This window comes from Oncorhynchus masou, chromosome 6 (assembly GCF_036934945.1).
Source record: "Oncorhynchus masou masou isolate Uvic2021 chromosome 6, UVic_Omas_1.1, whole genome shotgun sequence".
Classification (NCBI taxonomy): domain Eukaryota; kingdom Metazoa; phylum Chordata; class Actinopteri; order Salmoniformes; family Salmonidae; genus Oncorhynchus; species Oncorhynchus masou.
In genome coordinates this window covers 2,637,475-2,659,790 of record NC_088217.1, presented here as the reverse complement: position 1 = coordinate 2,659,790, position 22,316 = coordinate 2,637,475, and positions in this window count along the sequence as shown.

Genomic DNA, 22,316 nt, shown 5'->3' with positions numbered 1-22,316 from the left:
CTCCCCCTACGGCCCGTTGCTCATCCACTAGACACCTCCCCCTACGGCCCATTGCTCCTCCACTAGACACCTCCCCCTAAGGCCCGTTGATCCTCCGCTGCACACCTCCCCCTACAGCCCGTTGCTCCTCCACTAGACACCTCCCCCTACGGCCCGTTGTTCCTCCACTAGGAAACCATAGAACGATTCATTCTGGAGGCTACAGTCTCCACTGACACCTCCCCTACGGCACGTTGCTCCTCCACTCGACACCTCCCCTACGGCCCGTTGCTCCTCCACTAGACACTTCCCCCTACGGCCCGTTGCTCCTCCACTAGACACCTCCCCCTACGGCCCATTGCTCCTCCACTAGACACCTCCCCCTACGGCCCGTTGCTCCTCCACTAGACACCTCCCCCTACGGCCCGTTGCTCCTCCACTAGACAACTCCCCCTACGGCCCGTTGCTCCTCCACTAGACACCTCCCCCTACGGCCCGTTGCTCCTCCACTAGACACCTCCCCCTACGGCCTGTTGCTCCTCCACTGCACACCTCCCCCTACGGCCCGTTGCTCCTCCACTAGACACCTCCCCCTACGGCCCGTTGCTCCTCCACTAGACACCTCCCCCTACGGCCCGTTGCTCCTCCACTAGACACCTCCCCCTACGGCCCGTTGCTCCTCCACTAGACACCTCCCCCTACGGCCCATTGCTCCTCCTCTAGACATCTCTCCCCACGGCCCGTTGATCCTCCGCTGCACACCTCCCCCTACAGCCCGTTGCTCCTCCACTAGACACCTCCCCCTACGGCCCGTTGTTCCTCCCCTAGACACCTCCCCTACGGCCCGTTGCTCCTCCACTATACACCTCCCCTTCGGCCCGTTGCTCCTCCGCTGCACACCTCCCCCTACGGCCCGTTGCTCCTCCACTAGACACCTCCCCCTACGGCCCGTTGCTCCTCCACTAGACACCTCCCCCTACGGCCCGTTGCTCCTCCACTAGACACCTCCCCTACGGCCCGTTGCTCCTCCACTAGACACCTCCCCCTACGGCCCGTTGCTCCTCCACTAGACACCTCCCCTACGGCCCGTTGCTCCTCCACTAGACACCTCCCCCTACGGCCCATTGCTCCTCCACTAGACACCTCCCCTACGGCTTGTTGCTCCTCCACTGCACACCTCCCCCTACGGCCCGTTGCTCCTCCACTAGACACCTCCCCCTATGGCCCATTGCTCCTCCACTAGACACCTCCCCCTACGGCCCGTTGCTCCTCCACTAGACACCTCCCCCTACGGCCCGTTGCTCCTCCACTAGACACCTCCCCTATGGCCCGTTGCTCCTCCACTAGACACCTCCCCTACGGCCCGTTGCTCCTCCACTAGACACCTCCCCTACGGCCCGTTGCTCCTCCACTAGACACCTCCCCCTACGGCCCATTGCTCCTCCACTAGACACCTCCCCCTACGGCACGTTGATCCTCCGCTGCACACCTCCCCCTACAGCCCGTTGCTCCTCCACTAGACACCTCCCCCTACGGCCCGTTGCTCCTCCACTAGACACCTCCCCCTACGGCCCGTTGCTCCTCCACTAGACACCTCCCCCTACGGCCCGTTGCTCCTCCACTAGACACCTCCCCGTACGGCCCGTTGCTCCTCCACTAGACACCTCCCCTACGGCCCGTTGCTCCTCCACTAGACACCTCCCCCTACGGCCCATTGCTCCTCCTCTAGACACCTCCCCCACGGCCCGTTGATCCTCCGCTGCACACCTCCCCTACAGCCCGTTGCTCCTCCACTAGACACCTCCCCCTTCGGCCCGTTGTTCCTCCCCTAGACACCTCCCCTACGGCCCGTTGCTCCTCCACTAGACACCTCCCCCTACGGCCCGTTGCTCCTACACTAGACACCTCCCCCTACGGCCCGTTGCTCCTCCACTAGACACCTCCCCCTACGGCCCATTGCTCCTCCACTAGACACCTCCCCCTATGGCCTGTTGCTCCTCCACTGCACACCTCCCCTACGGCCCATTGCTCCTCCACTAGACACCTCCCCCTACGGCCCGTTGCTCCTCCACTAGACACCTCCCCTTACGGCCCATTGCTCCTCCACTAGACACCTCCCCCTACGGCCCGTTGCTCCTCCACTAGACACCTCCCCTTACGGCCCGTTGCTCCTCCACTAGACACCTCCCCCTACGGCCCGTTGCTCCTCCACTAGACACCTCCCCTACGGCCCGTTGCTCCTCCACTAGACACCTCCCCCTACGGCCCATTGCTCCTCCACTAGACACCTCCCCCTACGGCCCGTTGATCCTCCGCTGCACACCTCCCCCTACAGCCCGTTGCTCCTCCACTAGACACCTCCCCCTACGGCCCGTTGCTCCTCCACTAGACACCTCCCCCTACGGCCCGTTGCTCCTCCACTAGACACCTCCCCCTACGGCCCGTTGCTCCTCCACTAGACACCTCCCCTACGGCCCGTTGCTCCTCCACTAGACACCTCCCCCTACGGCCCGTTGCTCCTCCACTAGACACCTCCCCCTACGGCCCATTGCTCCTCCTCTAGACACCTCCCCCACGGCCCGTTGATCCTCCGCTGCACACCTCCCCCTACAGCCCGTTGCTCCTCCACTAGACACCTCCCCCTACGGCCCGTTGTTCCTCCCCTAGACACCTCCCCCTACGGCCCGTTGCTCCTCCACTATACACCTCCCCCTTCGGCCCGTTGCTCCTCCGCTGCACACCTCCCCCTACGGCCCGTTGCTCCTCCACTAGACACCTCCCCCTACGGCCCGTTGCTCCTCCACTAGACACCTCCCCCTACGGCCCGTTGCTCCTCCACTAGACACCTCCCCTACGGCCCGTTGCTCCTCCACTATACACCTCCCCCTACGGCCCGTTGCTCCTCTACTAGACACCTCCCCCTTCGGCCCGTTGCTCCTCCGCTGCACACCTCCCCAAACGGCCCGTTGCTCCTCCACTACACACCTCCCCCTGCGGCCCGTTGCTCCTCCACTAGACACCTCGCCCTACGACCCGTTGCTCCTCCACTAGACACCTCCCTCTACGGCCCGTTGCTCCTCCACTAGACACCTCCCCATACGGCACGTTGCTCCTCGACTAGACACCTCCCCCTATGGCCCGTTGCTCCTCCACTCGACACCTCCCCCTACGGCCCGTTGCTCCTCCCCTAGACACCTCCCCCTACGGCCCGTTGCTCCTCCACTAGACACCTCCCCCTATGGCACGTTGCTCTTCCGCTGCTTCTCGCCACTATCCAGGCCAAGTAGCCCACATCCTCTGTAGTGTCTGGCTGGCTAGCTCTGACTCTGACTTCTACATACACTGACTAGGCTACATGTAACCAGCTTTCAATTCTTTATAAATAGACAGTTTACTTTCTGCTTGTAACATGCACTTGCATGTTGAGTTCTCTGGGGCAGCTAGCTTTTTTTTGGTCCCTAACTCCGCCATGCTTCGTTGAACAAAGCCTATGCATCTCTCTCTGTATCTCCATATCTCTATATATCTCTCTCTCTCTCTCTGCATCTCTCTCTATATATCTGTATCTCTCTCTATATCTTTGTATCTTTCTCTGTATTTCTCTCTATATCTCTGTATCTCTCAATTCAATTCAATTCAAGGGGCTTTATTGGCATGGGAAACATGTGTTAACATTGCCAAAGCAAGTAAGGTAAACAATAAAAATTAACAGTAGACATCACACATACAGAAGTTTCAAAACAATAAAGACATTACAAATGTCATATTATATATATATATACAGTGTTTTTACAATGTACAAATGGTAAAGGACACAAGATAAAATAAATAAGCATAGATATGGGTTGTATTTACAATGGTGTTTGTTCTTCACTGGTTGCCCTTTTCTCGTGGCAACAGGTCACAAATCTTGCTGCTCTGATGGCACACTGTGGAATTTCACCCAGTAGATATGGGAGTTTTTCAAAATTGGATTTGTTTTCGAATTCTTTGTGGATCTGTGTAATCTGAGGGAAATATGTCTCTCTAATATGGTCATACATTGGGCAGGAGGTTAGGAAGTGTATCTCTCTCTATATCTCTGTATCTCTCTCTATATCTCTCTGTATATATCTCTGTATCTATCTCTATATCTCTGTATCTCTCTCTATATCTCTGTATCTCTCTCTATATCTCTGTATCTCTATATCTCTGTATCTCTCTCTATATCTCCGTATCTCTCTGTATATATCTCTGTATCTCTCTCTATATCTCTGTATCTCTCTCTATATCTCTGTATCTCTCTCTATATCTCTGTATCTCTCTCTATATCTCTGTATCTGATGTTAGTAACTGTTCTGGTATCAGTATGAAATGACTAACATCCTCTGAATCAGTTTTATAGAGCTACGGCACCCTGCAGAAGACTTTAAGATGTAATATTTTGTTTCGTCACAGTACATGAGATTAAATTATGATTTAATTTCTGTAGGATTTATTTTCCTTCAAGAAGCAGAATGTGTTTAAACAGAAAACACCTTGAATAAATAAAGTCCGGAGCTCTGAAAACCAGTGTCTGGGAGGTAGAATGGGAAGGAGAGAGTCCGGAGCTCTCCAAGACAGTGTCTGGGAGGTAGAAGGGGAAGGAGAGAGTCCGGAGCTCTCCAAGACAGTGTCTGGGAGGTAGAATAGGAAGGAGAGAGTCCGGAGCTCTCCAAGATAGTGTCTGGGAGGTAGAAGGGGAAGGAGAGAGTCCGGAGCTCTCCAAGACAGTGTCTGGGAGGTAGAATAGGAAGGAGAGAGTCCGGAGCTCTCCAAGACAGTGTCTGGGAGGTAGAAGGGGAAGGAGAGTCTGGAGCTCTATGAGCCAGTGTCTGGGAGGTAGAATGGGAAGGAGAGAGTCCGGAGCTCTCCAAGACAGTGTCTGGGAGGTAGAAGGGGAAGGAGAGTCTGGAGCTCTATGAGCCAGTGTCTGGGAGGTAGAATGGGAAGGAGAGTCTGGAGCTCTCCAAGACAGTGTCTGGGAGGTAGAATGGGAAGGAGAGAGTCCGGAGCTCTCCAAGACAGTGTCTGGGAGGTAGAAGGGGAAGGAGAGAGTCCGGAGCTCTCCAAGACAGTGTCTGGGAGGTAGAATGGGAAGGAGAGTCTGGAGCTCTATGAGCCAGTGTCTGGGAGGTAGAATGGGAAGGAGAGTCTGGAGCTCTATGAGCCAGTGTCTGGGAGGTAGAATGGGAAGGAGAGTCTGGAGCTCTATGAGCCAGTGTCTGGGAGGTAGAATGGGAAGGAGAGTCTGGAGAGAGTCAAGCCAGTGTCTGGGAGGTAGAATGGGAAGGAGAGTCTGGAGAGAGTCAAGCCAGTGTCTGGGAGGTAGAATGGGAAGGAGAGTCTGGAGAGAGTCAAGCCAGTGTCTGGGAGGTAGAATAGGAAGGAGAGTCTGGAGCTCTATGAGCCAGTGTCTGGGAGGTAGAATGGGAAGGAGAGTCTGGAGAGAGTCAAGCCAGTGTCTGGGAGGTAGAATGGGAAGGAGAGTCTGGAGCTCTATGAGCCAGTGTCTGGGAGGTAGAATGGGAAGGAGAGTCTGGAGCTCTATGAGCCAGTGTCTGGGAGGTAGAATGGGAAGGAGAGTCTGGAGCTCTATGAGCCAGTGTCTGGGAGGTAGAATAAGAAGGAGAGTCTGGAGCTCTATGAGCCAGTGTCTGGGAGGTAGAATGGGAAGGAGAGTCTGGAGAGAGTCAAGCCAGTGTCTGGGAGGTAGAATGGGAAGGAGAGCCCTCCAGAGGTCTGTGTGTGTACTAGGCTGGGTTTCTGTACAGCACTTTGAGATAACAGCTGTTGTCAGACATTACCACCACTACCACCACTAGTACCACTACCACCACTACCACCACTAGTACCACTACAACCACTAGTACCACTACCACCACTACCACCACTAGTACCACTACCACCACTAGTACCACTACCACCACTACCCCCACTACCACCACTAGTACCACTACCACTACTACCACCACTAGTACCACTACCACCACTGCCACCACCAGTACAACTACCACCAGTAGTACCACTACCAACACTACCACCACTACCACCACTAGTACCACTACCACCACTAGTACCACTACCACCACTAGTACCACTACCACCACTACCCCCACTACCACCACTAGTACCACTACCACTACTACCACCACTAGTACCACTACCACCACTGCCACCACCAGTACAACTACCACCAGTAGTACCACTACCAACACTACCACCACTACCACCACCAGTACCACTAACACTACTACCCCCACTACCACCACTAGTACCACTACTCCCACTATCACCACTAGTACCACTACCACCACTAGTACCGCTACCACCACTAGTACCACTACCACCACTAGTACCACTACCACCACTAGTACCACTACCACCACTACCACCACTAGTACCACTACTACCACTGCCACCACTAGTACCACTACTAAACACTACCCCCACTACCACCACTCGTACCACTACCACCACTGGTACCACAACCACCACTATTACCACTACCACGACTAGTAGAGTGGTTGGAGGGTTTGGAGGGGTCAGAGGGTTTGGAGAGTTGGATGGTAGGAGGTGTTGGAGGGAGGGTTAGGAGGATCGTGTGTGTGCATGTTTGTGTGTTTGCTTGTGTGCACGTAGTAATCAAATCAAATGTATTTATAAATAAAATATAAAATAAATAAATATATCCCATTTAGCAGACGCTTTTGTCCAAAGCGACTTACAAGTCGGCTGGGGCCACTACTTTTACATATGGGTGGCCCCAGCGGGAATCGAACCCACGACGCTTGGCGTTGCAAGCGCCATGCTCTACCGACTGAGCCACCCTTTGCCTTGATGACAGCTTTGCACACTCTTGACATTCTCTCAACCAGCTTCATGAGGTAGTCACCTGGAATGCATTTCAGTTAACATGTGTGCCTTGTTAAAAGCTAATTGGTGGAATTTCTTTCCTTCTTAATGCATTTGAGCCAATCAGTTGTGTTGTGACAAGGTAGGGGAGGTAAACAGAAGATAGCCCAGCTCAAACAAGCAAAGAGAAACGACAGTCCATCATTACTTTTAGACATGAAGTTTAATCAATCCGGAAACTATTAAGAACTTTGAAAGTGCTATGATGAAACTGGCTCTCATGAGGATCGCCTCAGGAAAGGAAGACCCAGAGTTACTTCTGCTGCATTCATTGGAGTTAGCAGCCTCAGAAATTACAGCCCAAATAAATGCTTCAAAGAGTTCAAGCAACAGACACATCTCCACATCAACTGTTCAGAGTAGACTGTGTGAATCAGGCCTTTATGGTAGAATTGCTGCAAAGAAACCACTACTAAAGGACACCAATAAGAATAATAGACTTTGGTCTGATGAGTCCAAATTTGAGACATTTGGTTACAACCATCGTGTCGTGAAACGCACAGTAGACGAACGGATGATCTCCGCATGTGTGGTTCCCACTGTGAAGCATGGAGGAGGAGGTGTGATGGTGTGGGGGTGTTTTGCTGGTGACACTGCCTGTGATTTATTTAGAATTCAAGGCACCTACACCAGCATTCTGCAGCGATACACCATCCCATTTGGTTTGCATTTAGTGGGACTATCATGTGTTTATCAAGAGGACAATGACCAAACACACCTCCAGGCTGTGTAAGGGCTATTTGACCAAGAAGGAGAGTGATGGAGTGCTGCATCAGATGACCTGGCCTACACAATCACGACCTCAACCCAATTGAGATGGTTTGGGATGAGTTAGTCCGCAGAGTGAAGGAAAAACAGCCAATAGGTGCTCAGTATATGTGGGAACTCCTTCAAGACTGTTGGAAAAGCATTCTAGGTAAATCTGGTTGAGAGAAGGCCTTTTGACTGGGAAAAACATTGCTTTTCTTTTAAAAACAAGGACATTTCTAAGTGACCCAAAACTTTTGAAAGGTAGTGTGTATATGTATTTGTATGTATACATAAATGTATGTATACATAAACATATATGTATATATATATATATATATATATATATATATATATATATATATATATATATATACATATATATATATATATATATATATATATATATATATATATAGTATTTTCCTGCCTCATGAGGCAGGAATATATATATAAACACACTACCGTTCAAAAGTTTGGGGTCACTTAGAAATGTCCTTGTTTTTAAAAGAAAAGCAAATTTTTTCCATTAAAATAGCATCACATTTATCAGAAAACACCACAAACCCCATGTGACCACGCAGCTGTCATACCGCTTACGAAAGAGACACGTTCTGTCCCCTAGAGATGAATGTACTTTGGTGCAAAACGTGCAAATCAATCCCAGAACAACAGCAAAGGACCTTGTGAAGATGCTGGTAGGAAATCTGTACAAAAGTAGCTATATACACAGTAAAACGAGTCCTATACCGACATACTCTGAAAGGCCGCTCAGAAAGAAAGAAGTCACTGCTCCAAAACCGCCATAAAAAAAGACAGACTAATGTTTGCAACTGCACATGGGGACAAAGATTGTACTTTTTGGAGAAATGTCCTCTGGTCTGATGAAACAAAAAATATAAATGTTTGGACAATAATGACCATCGTTATGTTTGGACGAAAAAGGGGGAGGCTTGCAACCCGAAGAACACCATCCCAACCGTGAAGCACGGGGGTGGCAGCATCATATTGTGGGGGTGCTTTGCTGCAGGAGGGTCTGGTGCACGTCACAAAATAAATGGCTTCATGAGGCAGGAAAATTATGTGGAAATGAAATAAGGACAACAAAGTCAAGGGATTGGAGTGGCCATCATAAAGCCTGACCTAAACCCTATAGAACATTTGTGGGCAGAACTGAAAAAGTGTGTGCGAGCAAGGAGGCCTTCCTGACCTGACTCAGTTACACCAGCTCTGTCAGGAGGAATGGGCCAGAATTCATCCAACTTATTGTGGGAAGCTTGTGGAAGGCTACCCGAAACGTTTGACCCAAGTTTAACAATTTTAAAGGCAATGCTACCAAATATTAATTGAGTGTATGTAACTTCTGACCCACTGGGATTGTGATGAAAGAAATAAAAGCTGAAATAAATCATTCTCTCTACTATTATTCTGACATTTCACATTCTTAAAATAAAGAGGTGATCCTAACTGAAATAAGACAGGGATTTATTACTAGGATTATACGTCAGGAATTGTGAAAAACGTATTTGTTAAAATGTTTAAATGTATTTGGCTAAGGTGTATGTAAACTTCAGACTTCTGTATTTATATATATACTGTATATATATTTTTATTTTTTATTTTAAGAATCAATGGGTACATATTTTTATTAATTTATGTCCAGAAATTGATGTAGAAACTACATATTGCCCCTTTAAGTCTATCATAAGAAGATGAGTTTGAGCAAGTGTCCTATACACCTTTTTGTTATTTTTATCAGCACAAATTACACTGATCAATAAAAGGCCCACTTGTGGTCTTCCTGAACTAAACTTGATGTGGACAGTACAGAGGACAATACCATGGAGAAGGATAGACGGAAGCAACTCCCTCAAAGTGTTATTCTATAGGCTGGGATCAGTACTAAGCAGCTATAGGCTGGGATCAGCACTAACAGCTATAGGCTGGGATCAGTACTAAGCAGCTATAGGCTGGGATCAGTACTAAGCAGCTATAGGCTGGGATCAGCACTAACAGCTATAGGCTGGGATCAGCACTAACAGCTATAGGCTGGGATCAGCATTAACAGCTATAGGCTGGGATCAGCACTAACAGCTATAGGCTGGGATCAGCACTAACAGCTATAGGCTGGGACCAGTACTAATCAGCTATAGGCTGGGATCAGCACTAACAGCTATAGGCTGGGACCAGTACTAATCAGCTATAGGCTGGGATCAGTACTAATCAGCTATAGGCTGGGATCAGCACTAACAGCTATAGGCTGGGATCAGCACTAACAGCTATAGGCTGGGATCAACACTAACAGCTATAGGCTGGGATCAGCACTAACAGCTATAGGCTGGGATCAGCACTAACAGCTATAGGCTGGGATCAGTACTAAGCAGCTATAGGCTGGGATCAGTACTAAGCAGCTATAGGCTGGGATCAGCACTAACAGCTATAGGCTGGGATCAGCACTAAGCATCTATAGGCTGGGATCAGCACTAACAGCTATAGGCTTGGATCAGTACTAAGCAGCTATAGGCTGGGATCAGCACTAAGCAGCTATAGGCTGGGATCAGTACTAAGCAGCTATAGGCTGGGATCAGTACTAACAGCTATAGGCTGGGATCAGCACTAACAGCTATAGGCTGGGATCAGCACTAACAGCTATAGGCTGGGATCAGCACTAACAGCTATAGGCTGGGATCAGCACTAACAGCTATAGGCTGGGATCAGCACTAACAGCTATAGGCTGGGATCAGTACTAACAGCTATAGGCTGGGATCAGTACTAAGCAGCTATAGACTGGGATCAGTACTAACAGCTATAGGCTGGGATCAGTACTAACAGCTATAGGCTGGGATCAGTACTAAGCAGCTATAGGCTGGGATCAGTACTAAGCAGCTATAGGCTGGGATCAGTACAAAGCAGCTATAGGCTGGGATCAGCACTAACAGCTATAGGCTGGGATCAGCACTAACAGCTATAGGCTGGGATCAGTACTAAGCAGCTATAGGCTGGGATCAGTACTAAGCAGCTATAGGCTGGGATCAGTACAAAGCAGCTATAGGCTGGGATCAGCACTAACAGCTATAGGCTGGGATCAGCACTAACAGCTATAGGCTGGGATCAGCACTAACAGCTATAGGCTGGGATCAGTACTAAGCAGCTATAGGCTGGGATCAGTACTAAGGAGCTATTGGCTGGGATCAGTACTAACAGCTATAGGCTGGGATCAGTACTAAGCAGCTATTGGCTGGGATCAGTAATAAGCAGCTATAGGCTGGGATCAGTACTAAGTAGATATAGGCTGGGATCAGCACTAACAGCTATAGGCTGGGATCAGCACTAACAGCTATAGGCTGGGAACAGCACTAAGCAGCTATAGGCTGGGATCAGTACCAAGCAGCTATAGGCTGGGATCCACATTAAGCAGCAACATGCTGGGATCAGTACTAAGCAGCTATAGGCTGGGATCAGTACTAACAGCTATAGGCTGGGATCAGTACTAACAGCTATAGGCTGGGATCAGCACTAAGCAGCTATAGGCTGGGATCAGCACTAACAGCTATAGGCTGGGATCAGCACTAACAGCTATAGGCTGGGAACAGCACTAAGCAGCTATAGGCTGGGATCAGTACTAAGCAGCTATAGGCTGGGATCAGTACTAAGGAGCTATTGGCTGGGATCAGTACTAACAGCTATAGGCTGGGATCAGTACTAAGCAGCTATTGGCTGGGATCAGTAATAAGCAGCTATAGGCTGGGATCAGTACTAAGCAGCTATAGGCTGGGATCAGTAATAAGCAGCTATAGGCTGGGATCAGTACTAAGCAGCTATAGGCTGGGATCAGTAATAAGCAGCTATAGGCTGGGATATGCACAAAGCAGCTATAGGCTGGGATCAGCACTAACAGCTATAGGCTGGGATCAGTACTAAGCAGCTATAGGCTGGGATCCACGTTAAGCAGCAATATGCTGGGATCAGCACTAAGCAGCTATAGGCTGGGATCAGCACTAAGCAGCTATAGGCTGGGATCAGTACTAAGCAGCTATAGGCTGGGATCCACATTAAGCAGCAACATGCTGGGATCAGTACTAAGCAGCTATAGGCTGGGATCAGTACTAACAGCTATAGGCTGGGATCAGTACTAACAGCTATAGGCTGGGATCAGCACTAAGCAGCTATAGGCTGGGATCAGCACTAAGCAGCTATAGGCTGGGCTCAGTACTAAGCAGCTATAGGCTGGGATCAGTGCTAACAGCTATAGGCTGGGATCAGCACTAAGAGCTATAGGCTGGGATCAGCACTAACAGCTATATGCTGGGATCAGCACTAACAGCTATATGCTGGGATCAGTACTAAGTAGATATAGGCTGGGATATGCACAAAGCAGCTATAGGCTGGGATCAGCACTAAGCAGCTATAGGCTGGGATCAGCACTAAGCAGCTATAGGCTGGGATCAGCACTAAGCAGCCATAGGCTGGGATCAGTACTAACAGCTATAGGCTGGGATCAGTACTAACAGCTATAGGCTGGGATCAGTACTAAGCAGCTATAGGCTGGGATCAGTACTAAGCAGCTATAGGCTGGGATCAGTACTAAGCAGCTATAGGCTGGGATCAGCACTAACAGCTATAGGCTGGGATCAGCACTAACAGCTATAGGCTGGGATATGCACAAAGCAGCTATAGGCTGGGATCAGTACTAAGCAGCTATAGGCTGGGATCCACATTAAGCAGCAATATGCTGGGATCAGCACTAACAGCTATAGGCTGGGATCAGCACTAAGCAGCTATAGGCTGGGATCAGTACTAATCAGCTATAGGCTGGGATCAGTACTAATCAGCTATAGGCTGGGATCAGCACTAACAGCTATAGGCTGGGATCAGCACTAAGCATCTATAGGCTGGGATCAGTACTAATCAGCTATAGGCTGGGATCAGTACTAATCAGCTATAGGCTGGGATCAGTACTAATCAGCTATAGGCTGGGATCAGTACTAATCAGCTATAGGCTGGGATCAGTACTAATCAGCTATAGGCTGGGATCAGTACTAAGCAGCTATAGGCTGGGATCAGCACTAACAGCTATAGGCTGGGATCAGTACTAAGCAGCTATAGGCTGGGATCAGTACTAACAGCTATAGGCTGGGATCAGTACTAACAGCTATAGGCTGGGATCAGTACTAAGCAGCTATAGGCTGGGATCAGTACTAACAGCTATAGGCTGGGATCAGTACTAAGCAGCTATAGGCTGGGATCAGTACTAACAGCTATAGGCTGGGATCAGTACTAAGCAGCTATAGGCTGGGATCAGTACTAAGCAGCTATAGGCTGGGATCAGCACTAACAGCTATAGGATGGGATCAGAATGAACAGCTATAGGCTGGAATCAGTACTAAGCAGCTATAGGCTGGAATCAGCACTATCAGCTATAGGCTGGGATCAGTACGAAGCAGCTATAGGCTGGGATCAGAACTAACAGCTATAGGATGGGATCAGAATGAACAGCTATAGGCTGGAATCAGTACTAAGCAGCTATAGGCTGGAATCAGCACTATCAGCTATAGGCTGGGATCAGCACTAAGCAGCTATTGGCTGGGATCAGCACAAACAGCTATATGCTGGGATCAGCACTGAGCAGCTATATGCTGGGATCAGCACTAACAGCTATAGGCTGGGATCAGCACTAACAGCTATAGGCTGGGATCAGTACTAACAGCTATAGGCTGGGATCAGTACTAACAGCTATAGGCTGGGATCAGTACTAAGCAGCTATAGGCTGGGATCAGTACTAACAGCTATAGGCTGGGATCAGCACTAACAGCTATAGGCTGGGATCAGCACTAAGCAGCTATAGGCTGGGATCAGCACTAACAGCTATAGGCTGGGATCAGTACTAAGCAGCTATAGGCTGGGATCAGTACTAAGCAGCTATAGGCTGGGATCAGTACTAAGCAGCTATAGGCTGGGATCAGCACTAACAGCTATAGGCTGGGATCAGTACTAACAGCTATAGGCTGGGATCAGTACTAACAGCTATAGGCTGGGATCAGTACTAAGCAGCTATAGGCTGGGATCAGTACTAACAGCTATAGGCTGGGATCAGCACTAACAGCTATAGGCTGGGATCAGCACTAAGCAGCTATAGGCTGGGATCAGCACTAACAGCTATAGGCTGGGATCAGTACTAAGCAGCTATAGGCTGGGATCAGTACTAAGCAGCTATAGGCTGGGATCAGTACTAACAGCTATAGGCTGGGATCAGTACTAACAGCTATAGGCTGGGATCAGCACTAAGCAGCTATAGGCTGGGATCAGCACTAACAGCTATAGGCTGGGATCAGCACTAACAGCTATAGGCTGGGAACAGCACTAAGCAGCTATAGGCTGGGATCAGTACTAAGCAGCTATAGGCTGGGATCAGTACTAAGGAGCTATTGGCTGGGATCAGTACTAACAGCTATAGGCTGGGATCAGTACTAAGCAGCTATTGGCTGGGATCAGTAATAAGCAGCTATAGGCTGGGATCAGTACTAAGCAGCTATAGGCTGGGATCAGTAATAAGCAGCTATAGGCTGGGATCAGTACTAAGCAGCTATAGGCTGGGATCAGTAATAAGCAGCTATAGGCTGGGATATGCACAAAGCAGCTATAGGCTGGGATCAGCACTAACAGCTATAGGCTGGGATCAGTACTAAGCAGCTATAGGCTGGGATCCACGTTAAGCAGCAATATGCTGGGATCAGCACTAAGCAGCTATAGGCTGGGATCAGCACTAAGCAGCTATAGGCTGGGATCAGTACTAAGCAGCTATAGGCTGGGATCCACATTAAGCAGCAACATGCTGGGATCAGTACTAAGCAGCTATAGGCTGGGATCAGTACTAACAGCTATAGGCTGGGATCAGTACTAACAGCTATAGGCTGGGATCAGCACTAAGCAGCTATAGGCTGGGATCAGCACTAAGCAGCTATAGGCTGGGCTCAGTACTAAGCAGCTATAGGCTGGGATCAGTGCTAACAGCTATAGGCTGGGATCAGCACTAAGAGCTATAGGCTGGGATCAGCACTAACAGCTATATGCTGGGATCAGCACTAACAGCTATAGGCTGGGATCAGCACTAAGAGCTATAGGCTGGGATCAGCACTAACAGCTATATGCTGGGATCAGCACTAACAGCTATATGCTGGGATCAGTACTAAGTAGATATAGGCTGGGATATGCACAAAGCAGCTATAGGCTGGGATCAGCACTAAGCAGCTATAGGCTGGGATCAGCACTAAGCAGCTATAGGCTGGGATCAGCACTAAGCAGCCATAGGCTGGGATCAGTACTAACAGCTATAGGCTGGGATCAGTACTAACAGCTATAGGCTGGGATCAGTACTAAGCAGCTATAGGCTGGGATCAGTACTAAGCAGCTATAGGCTGGGATCAGTACTAAGCAGCTATAGGCTGGGATCAGCACTAACAGCTATAGGCTGGGATCAGCACTAACAGCTATAGGCTGGGATATGCACAAAGCAGCTATAGGCTGGGATCAGTACTAAGCAGCTATAGGCTGGGATCCACATTAAGCAGCAATATGCTGGGATCAGCACTAACAGCTATAGGCTGGGATCAGCACTAAGCAGCTATAGGCTGGGATCAGTACTAATCAGCTATAGGCTGGGATCAGTACTAATCAGCTATAGGCTGGGATCAGCACTAACAGCTATAGGCTGGGATCAGCACTAAGCATCTATAGGCTGGGATCAGTACTAATCAGCTATAGGCTGGGATCAGTACTAATCAGCTATAGGCTGGGATCAGTACTAATCAGCTATAGGCTGGGATCAGTACTAATCAGCTATAGGCTGGGATCAGTACTAATCAGCTATAGGCTGGGATCAGTACTAAGCAGCTATAGGCTGGGATCAGCACTAACAGCTATAGGCTGGGATCAGTACTAAGCAGCTATAGGCTGGGATCAGTACTAACAGCTATAGGCTGGGATCAGTACTAACAGCTATAGGCTGGGATCAGTACTAAGCAGCTATAGGCTGGGATCAGTACTAACAGCTATAGGCTGGGATCAGTACTAAGCAGCTATAGGCTGGGATCAGTACTAACAGCTATAGGCTGGGATCAGTACTAAGCAGCTATAGGCTGGGATCAGTACTAAGCAGCTATAGGCTGGGATCAGCACTAACAGCTATAGGATGGGATCAGAATGAACAGCTATAGGCTGGAATCAGTACTAAGCAGCTATAGGCTGGAATCAGCACTATCAGCTATAGGCTGGGATCAGTACGAAGCAGCTATAGGCTGGGATCAGAACTAACAGCTATAGGATGGGATCAGAATGAACAGCTATAGGCTGGAATCAGTACTAAGCAGCTATAGGCTGGAATCAGCACTATCAGCTATAGGCTGGGATCAGCACTAAGCAGCTATTGGCTGGGATCAGCACAAACAGCTATATGCTGGGATCAGCACTGAGCAGCTATATGCTGGGATCAGCACTAACAGCTATAGGCTGGGATCAGCACTAACAGCTATAGGCTGGGATCAGTACTAACAGCTATAGGCTGGGATCAGTACTAACAGCTATAGGCTGGGATCAGTACTAAGCAGCTATAGGCTGGGATCAGTACTAACAGCTATAGGCTGGGATCAGCACTAACAGCTATAGGCTGGGATCAGCACTAAGCAGCTATAGGCTGGGATCAGCACTAACAGCTATAGGCTGGGATCAGTACTAAGCAGCTATAGGCTGGGATCAGTACTAAGCAGCTATAGGCTGGGATCAGTACTAAGCAGCTATAGGCTGGGATCAGCACTAACAGCTATAGGCTGGGATCAGTACTAACAGCTATAGGCTGGGATCAGTACTAACAGCTATAGGCTGGGATCAGTACTAAGCAGCTATAGGCTGGGATCAGTACTAACAGCTATAGGCTGGGATCAGCACTAACAGCTATAGGCTGGGATCAGCACTAAGCAGCTATAGGCTGGGATCAGCACTAACAGCTATAGGCTGGGATCAGTACTAAGCAGCTATAGGCTGGGATCAGTACTAAGCAGCTATAGGCTGGGATCAGTACAAAGCAGCTATAGGCTGGGATCAGCACTAACAGCTATAGGCTGGGATCAGCACTAACAGCTATAGGCTGGGATCAGCACTAACAGCTATAGGCTGGGATCAGTACTAAGCAGCTATAGGCTGGGATCAGTAATAAGCAGCTATAGGCTGGGATCAGTACTAAGTAGATATAGGCTGGGATCAGCACTAACAGCTATAGGCTGGGATCAGCACTAACAGCTATAGGCTGGGATCAGCACTAACAGCTATAGGCTGGGATCAGTACTAAGCAGCTATAGGCTGGGATCAGTACTAAGTAGATATAGGCTGGGATATGCACAAAGCAGCTATAGGCTGGGATCAGTACTAAGCAGCTATAGGCTGGGATCCACATTAAGCAGCAATATGCTGGGATCAGCACTAAGCAGCTATAGGCTGGGATCAGCACTAAGCAGCTATAGGCTGGGATCAGTACTAAGCAGCTATAGGCTGGGATCCACATTAAGCAGCAACATGCTGGGATCAGTACTAAGCAGCTATAGGCTGGGATCAGTACTAACAGCTATAGGCTGGGATCAGTACTAACAGCTATAGGCTGGGATCAGCACTAAGCAGCTATAGGCTGGGATCAGTACTAACAGCTATAGGCTGGGATCAGTACTAACAGCTATAGGCTGGGATCAGTACTAAGCAGCTATAGGCTGGGATCAGCACTAACAGCTATAGGATGGGATCAGAATGAACAGCTATAGGCTGGAATCAGTACTAAGCAGCTATAGGCTGGAATCAGCACTATCAGCTATAGGCTGGGATCAGCACTAAGCAGCTATTGGCTGGGATCAGCACAAACAGCTATATGCTGGGATCAGCACTGAGCAGCTATAGGCTGGGATCAGCACTAACAGCTATAGGCTGGGATCATCACTATCAACTATATGCTGGGATCAGCACTAACAGCAATAGGCTGGGATCAGCACTAACAGCTATAGGCTGGGATCAGTACTAACAGCTATAGGCTGGGATCAGCACTAACAGCTATAGGCTGGGATCAGCACTAAGCAGCTATAGGCTGGGATCAGCACTAACAGCTATAGGCTGGGATCAGCACTAAGCAGCTATAGGCTGGGATCAGCACTAACAGCTATAGGCTGGGATCAGTACTAAGCAGCTATAGGCTGGGATCAGTACTAAGCAGCTATAGGCTGGGATCAGTACAAAGCAGCTATAGGCTGGGATCAGCACTAACAGCTATAGGCTGGGATCAGCACTAACAGCTATAGGCTGGGATCAGCACTAACAGCTATAGGCTGGGATCAGTACTAAGCAGCTATAGGCTGGGATCAGTACTAAGGAGCTATTGGCTGGGATCAGTACTAACAGCTATAGGCTGGGATCAGTACTAAGCAGCTATTGGCTGGGATCAGTAATAAGCAGCTATAGGCTGGGATCAGTACTAAGTAGATATAGGCTGGGATCAGCACTAACAGCTATAGGCTGGGATCAGCACTAACAGCTATAGGCTGGAATCAGCACTATCAGCTATAGGCTGGGATCAGCACTAAGCAGCTATTGGCTGGGATCAGCACAAACAGCTATATGCTGGGATCAGCACTGAGCAGCTATAGGCTGGGATCAGCACTAACAGCTATAGGCTGGGATCATCACTATCAACTATATGCTGGGATCAGCACTAACAGCAATAGGCTGGGATCAGCACTAACAGCTATAGGCTGGGATCAGTACTAACAGCTATAGGCTGGGATCAGCACTAACAGCTATAGGCTGGGATCAGCACTAAGCAGCTATAGGCTGGGATCAGCACTAACAGCTATAGGCTGGGATCAGTACTAAGCAGCTATAGGCTGGGATCAGTACTAAGCAGCTATAGGCTGGGATCAGTACAAAGCAGCTATAGGCTGGGATCAGCACTAACAGCTATAGGCTGGGATCAGCACTAACAGCTATAGGCTGGGATCAGCACTAACAGCTATAGGCTGGGATCAGTACTAAGCAGCTATAGGCTGGGATCAGTACTAAGGAGCTATTGGCTGGGATCAGTACTAACAGCTATAGGCTGGGATCAGTACTAAGCAGCTATTGGCTGGGATCAGTAATAAGCAGCTATAGGCTGGGATCAGTACTAAGTAGATATAGGCTGGGATCAGCACTAACAGCTATAGGCTGGGATCAGCACTAACAGCTATAGGCTGGGAACAGCACTAAGCAGCTATAGGCTGGGATCAGTACCAAGCAGCTATAGGCTGGGATCAGTACTAAGCAGCTATAGGCTGGGATCAGTACTAAGTAGATATAGGCTGGGATATGCACAAAGCAGCTATAGGCTGGGATCAGCACTAACAGCTATAGGCTGGGATCAGTACTAAGCAGCTATAGGCTGGGATCCACATTAAGCAGCAATATGCTGGGATCAGCACTAAGCAGCTATAGGCTGGGATCAGCACTAAGCAGCTATAGGCTGGGATCAGTACTAAGCAGCTATAGGCTGGGATCCACATTAAGCAGCAACATGCTGGGATCAGTACTAAGCAGCTATAGGCTGGGATCAGTACTAACAGCTATAGGCTGGGATCAGTACTAACAGCTATAGGCTGGGATCAGCACTAAGCAGCTATAGGCTGGGATCAGCACTAAGCAGCTATAGGCTGGGATCAGTACTAAGCAGCTATAGGCTGGGATCAGTGCTAACAGCTATAGGCTGGGATCAGCACTAAGAGCTATAGGCTGGGATCAGCACTAACAGCTATATGCTGGGATCAGCACTAACAGCTATAGGCTGGGATCAGTACTAAGCAGCTATATGCTGGGATCAGTACTAAGTAGATATAGGCTGGGATATGCACAAAGCAGCTATAGGCTGGGATCAGCACTAAGCAGCTATAGGCTGGGATCAGCACTAAGCAGCTATAGGCTGGGATCAGCACTAAGCAGCTATAGGCTGGGATCAGTACTAAGCAGCTATAGGCTGGGATCAGTACTAAGCAGCTATAGGCTGGGATCAGTACTAAGCAGCTATAGGCTGGGATCAGCACTAAGCAGCTATAGGCTGGGATCAGTACTAAGCAGCTATAGGCTGGGACCAGTACTAAGCAGCTATAGGCTGGGATCAGCACTAAGCAGCTATAGGCTGGGATCAGTACTAAGCAGCTATAGGCTGGGATCAGCACTAACAGCTATAGGCTGGGATCAGCACTAACAGCTATAGGCTGGGATATGCACAAAGCAGCTATAGGCTGGGATCAGTACTAAGCAGCTATAGGCTGGGATCCACATTAAGCAGCAATATGCTGGGATCAGCACTAACAGCTATAGGCTGGGATCAGCACTAAGCAGCTATAGGCTGGGATCAGTACTAATCAGCTATAGGCTGGGATCAGTACTAATCAGCTATAGGCTGGGATCAGCACTAACAGCTATAGGCTGGGATCAGCACTAAGCATCTATAGGCTGGGATCAGTACTAATCAGCTATAGGCTGGGATCAGTACTAATCAGCTATAGGCTGGGATCAGTACTAAGCAGCTATAGGCTGGGATCAGCACTAACAGCTATAGGCTGGGATCAGTACTAAGCAGCTATAGGCTGGGATCAGTACTAACAGCTATAGGCTGGGATCAGTACTAACAGCTATAGGCTGGGATCAGTACTAATCAGCTATAGGCTGGGATCAGTACTAACAGCTATAGGCTGGGATCAGTACTAACAGCTATAGGCTGGGATCAGTACTAAGCAGCTATAGGCTGGGATCAGTACTAACAGCTATAGGCTGGGATCAGTACTAAGCAGCTATAGGCTGGGATCAGTACTAAGCAGCTATAGGCTGGGATCAGCACTAACAGCTATAGGATGGGATCAGAATGAACAGCTATAGGCTGGAATCAGTACTAAGCAGCTATAGGCTGGAATCAGCACTATCAGCTATAGGCTGGGATCAGTACGAAGCAGCTATAGGCTGGGATCAGCACTAACAGTTATAGGCTGGGATCATCACTATCAACTATAGGCTGGGATCAGCACTAAGCAGCTATAGGCTGGGATCAGCACTAACAGCTATAGGCTGGGATCAGCACTAACAGCTATAGGCTGGGATCAGCACTAATAGCTATATCCTGGGATCAGCAATAACAGCTATAGGCTGGGATCAGTACTAACAGCTATAGGCTGGGATCAGCACTAACAGCTATAGGCTGGGATCAGTACTAACAGCTATAGGCTGGGATCAGCACCAACAGCTATAGTCTGGGATCAGTACTAAGCAGCTATAGGCTGGGATCAGCACTAACAGCTATAGGCTGGGATCAGCACTAACAGCTATAGGCTGGGATCAGCACTAACAGCTATAGGCTGGGATCAGCACTAACAGCTATAGGCTGGGATCAGCACTAACAGCTATAGGCTGGGATCAGTACTAAGCAGCTATAGGCTGGGATCAGTACTAACAGCTATAGGCTGGGATCGGCACTAACAGCTATAGGCTGGGATCAGCACTAAGCAGCTATAGGCTGGGATCAGCACTAACAGCTATAGGCTGGGATCAGTACTAAGCAGCTATTGGCTGGGATCAGTACTAAGCAGCTATAGGCTGGGATCAGCACTAATAGCTATAAGCTGGGATCAGTACTAACAGCTATAGGCTGGGATCAGTACTAAGCAGCTATAGGCTGGGATCAGCACTAACAGCTATAGGCTGGGATCAGCACTAAGCATCTATAGGCTGGGATCAGCACTAACAGCTATAGTCTGGGATCAGTACTAAGCAGCTATAGGCTGGGATCAGTACTAAGCAGCTATAGGCTGGGATCAGCACTAACAGCTATAGGCTGGGATCAGCACTAAGCATCTATAGGCTGGGATCAGTACTAACAGCTATAGGCTGGGATCAGTACTAAGCAGCTATAGGCTGGGATCAGCACTAACAGCTATAGGCTGGGATCAGTACTAACAGCTATAGGCTGGGATCAGTACTAAGCAGCTATAGGCTGGGATCAGCACTAAGAGCTATAGGCTGGGATCAGCACTAACAGCTATAGGCTGGGATCAGTACTAATCAGCTATAGGCTGGGATCAGTACTAAGCAGCTATAGGCTGGGATCAGCACTAACAGCTATAGGCTGGGATCAGCACTAACAGCTATAGGCTGGGATCAGTGCAAAGCAGCTATAGGCTGGGATCAGCACTAAGCAGCTATATGCTGGGATCAGTACTAAGCAGCTATAGGCTGGGATCAGTACTAACAGCTATAGCCTGGGATCAGCACTAACAGCTATAGGCTGGGATCAGCACTAACAGCTATAGGCTGGGATCAGCACTAACAGCTATAGGCTGGGATCAGTACTAACAGCTATAGGCTGGGATCAGTACTAACAGCTATAGGCTGGGATCAGCACTAACAGCTATAGGCTGGGATCAGTACTAACAGCTATAGGCTGGGATCAGTACTAAGCAGCTATAGGCTGGGATCAGTACTAACAGCTATAGGCTGGGATCAGTACTAAGCAGCTATTGGCTGGGATCAGTAATAAGCAGCTATAGGCTGGGATCAGTACTAAGCAGCTATAGGCTGGGATCAGTACTAATCAGCTATTGGCT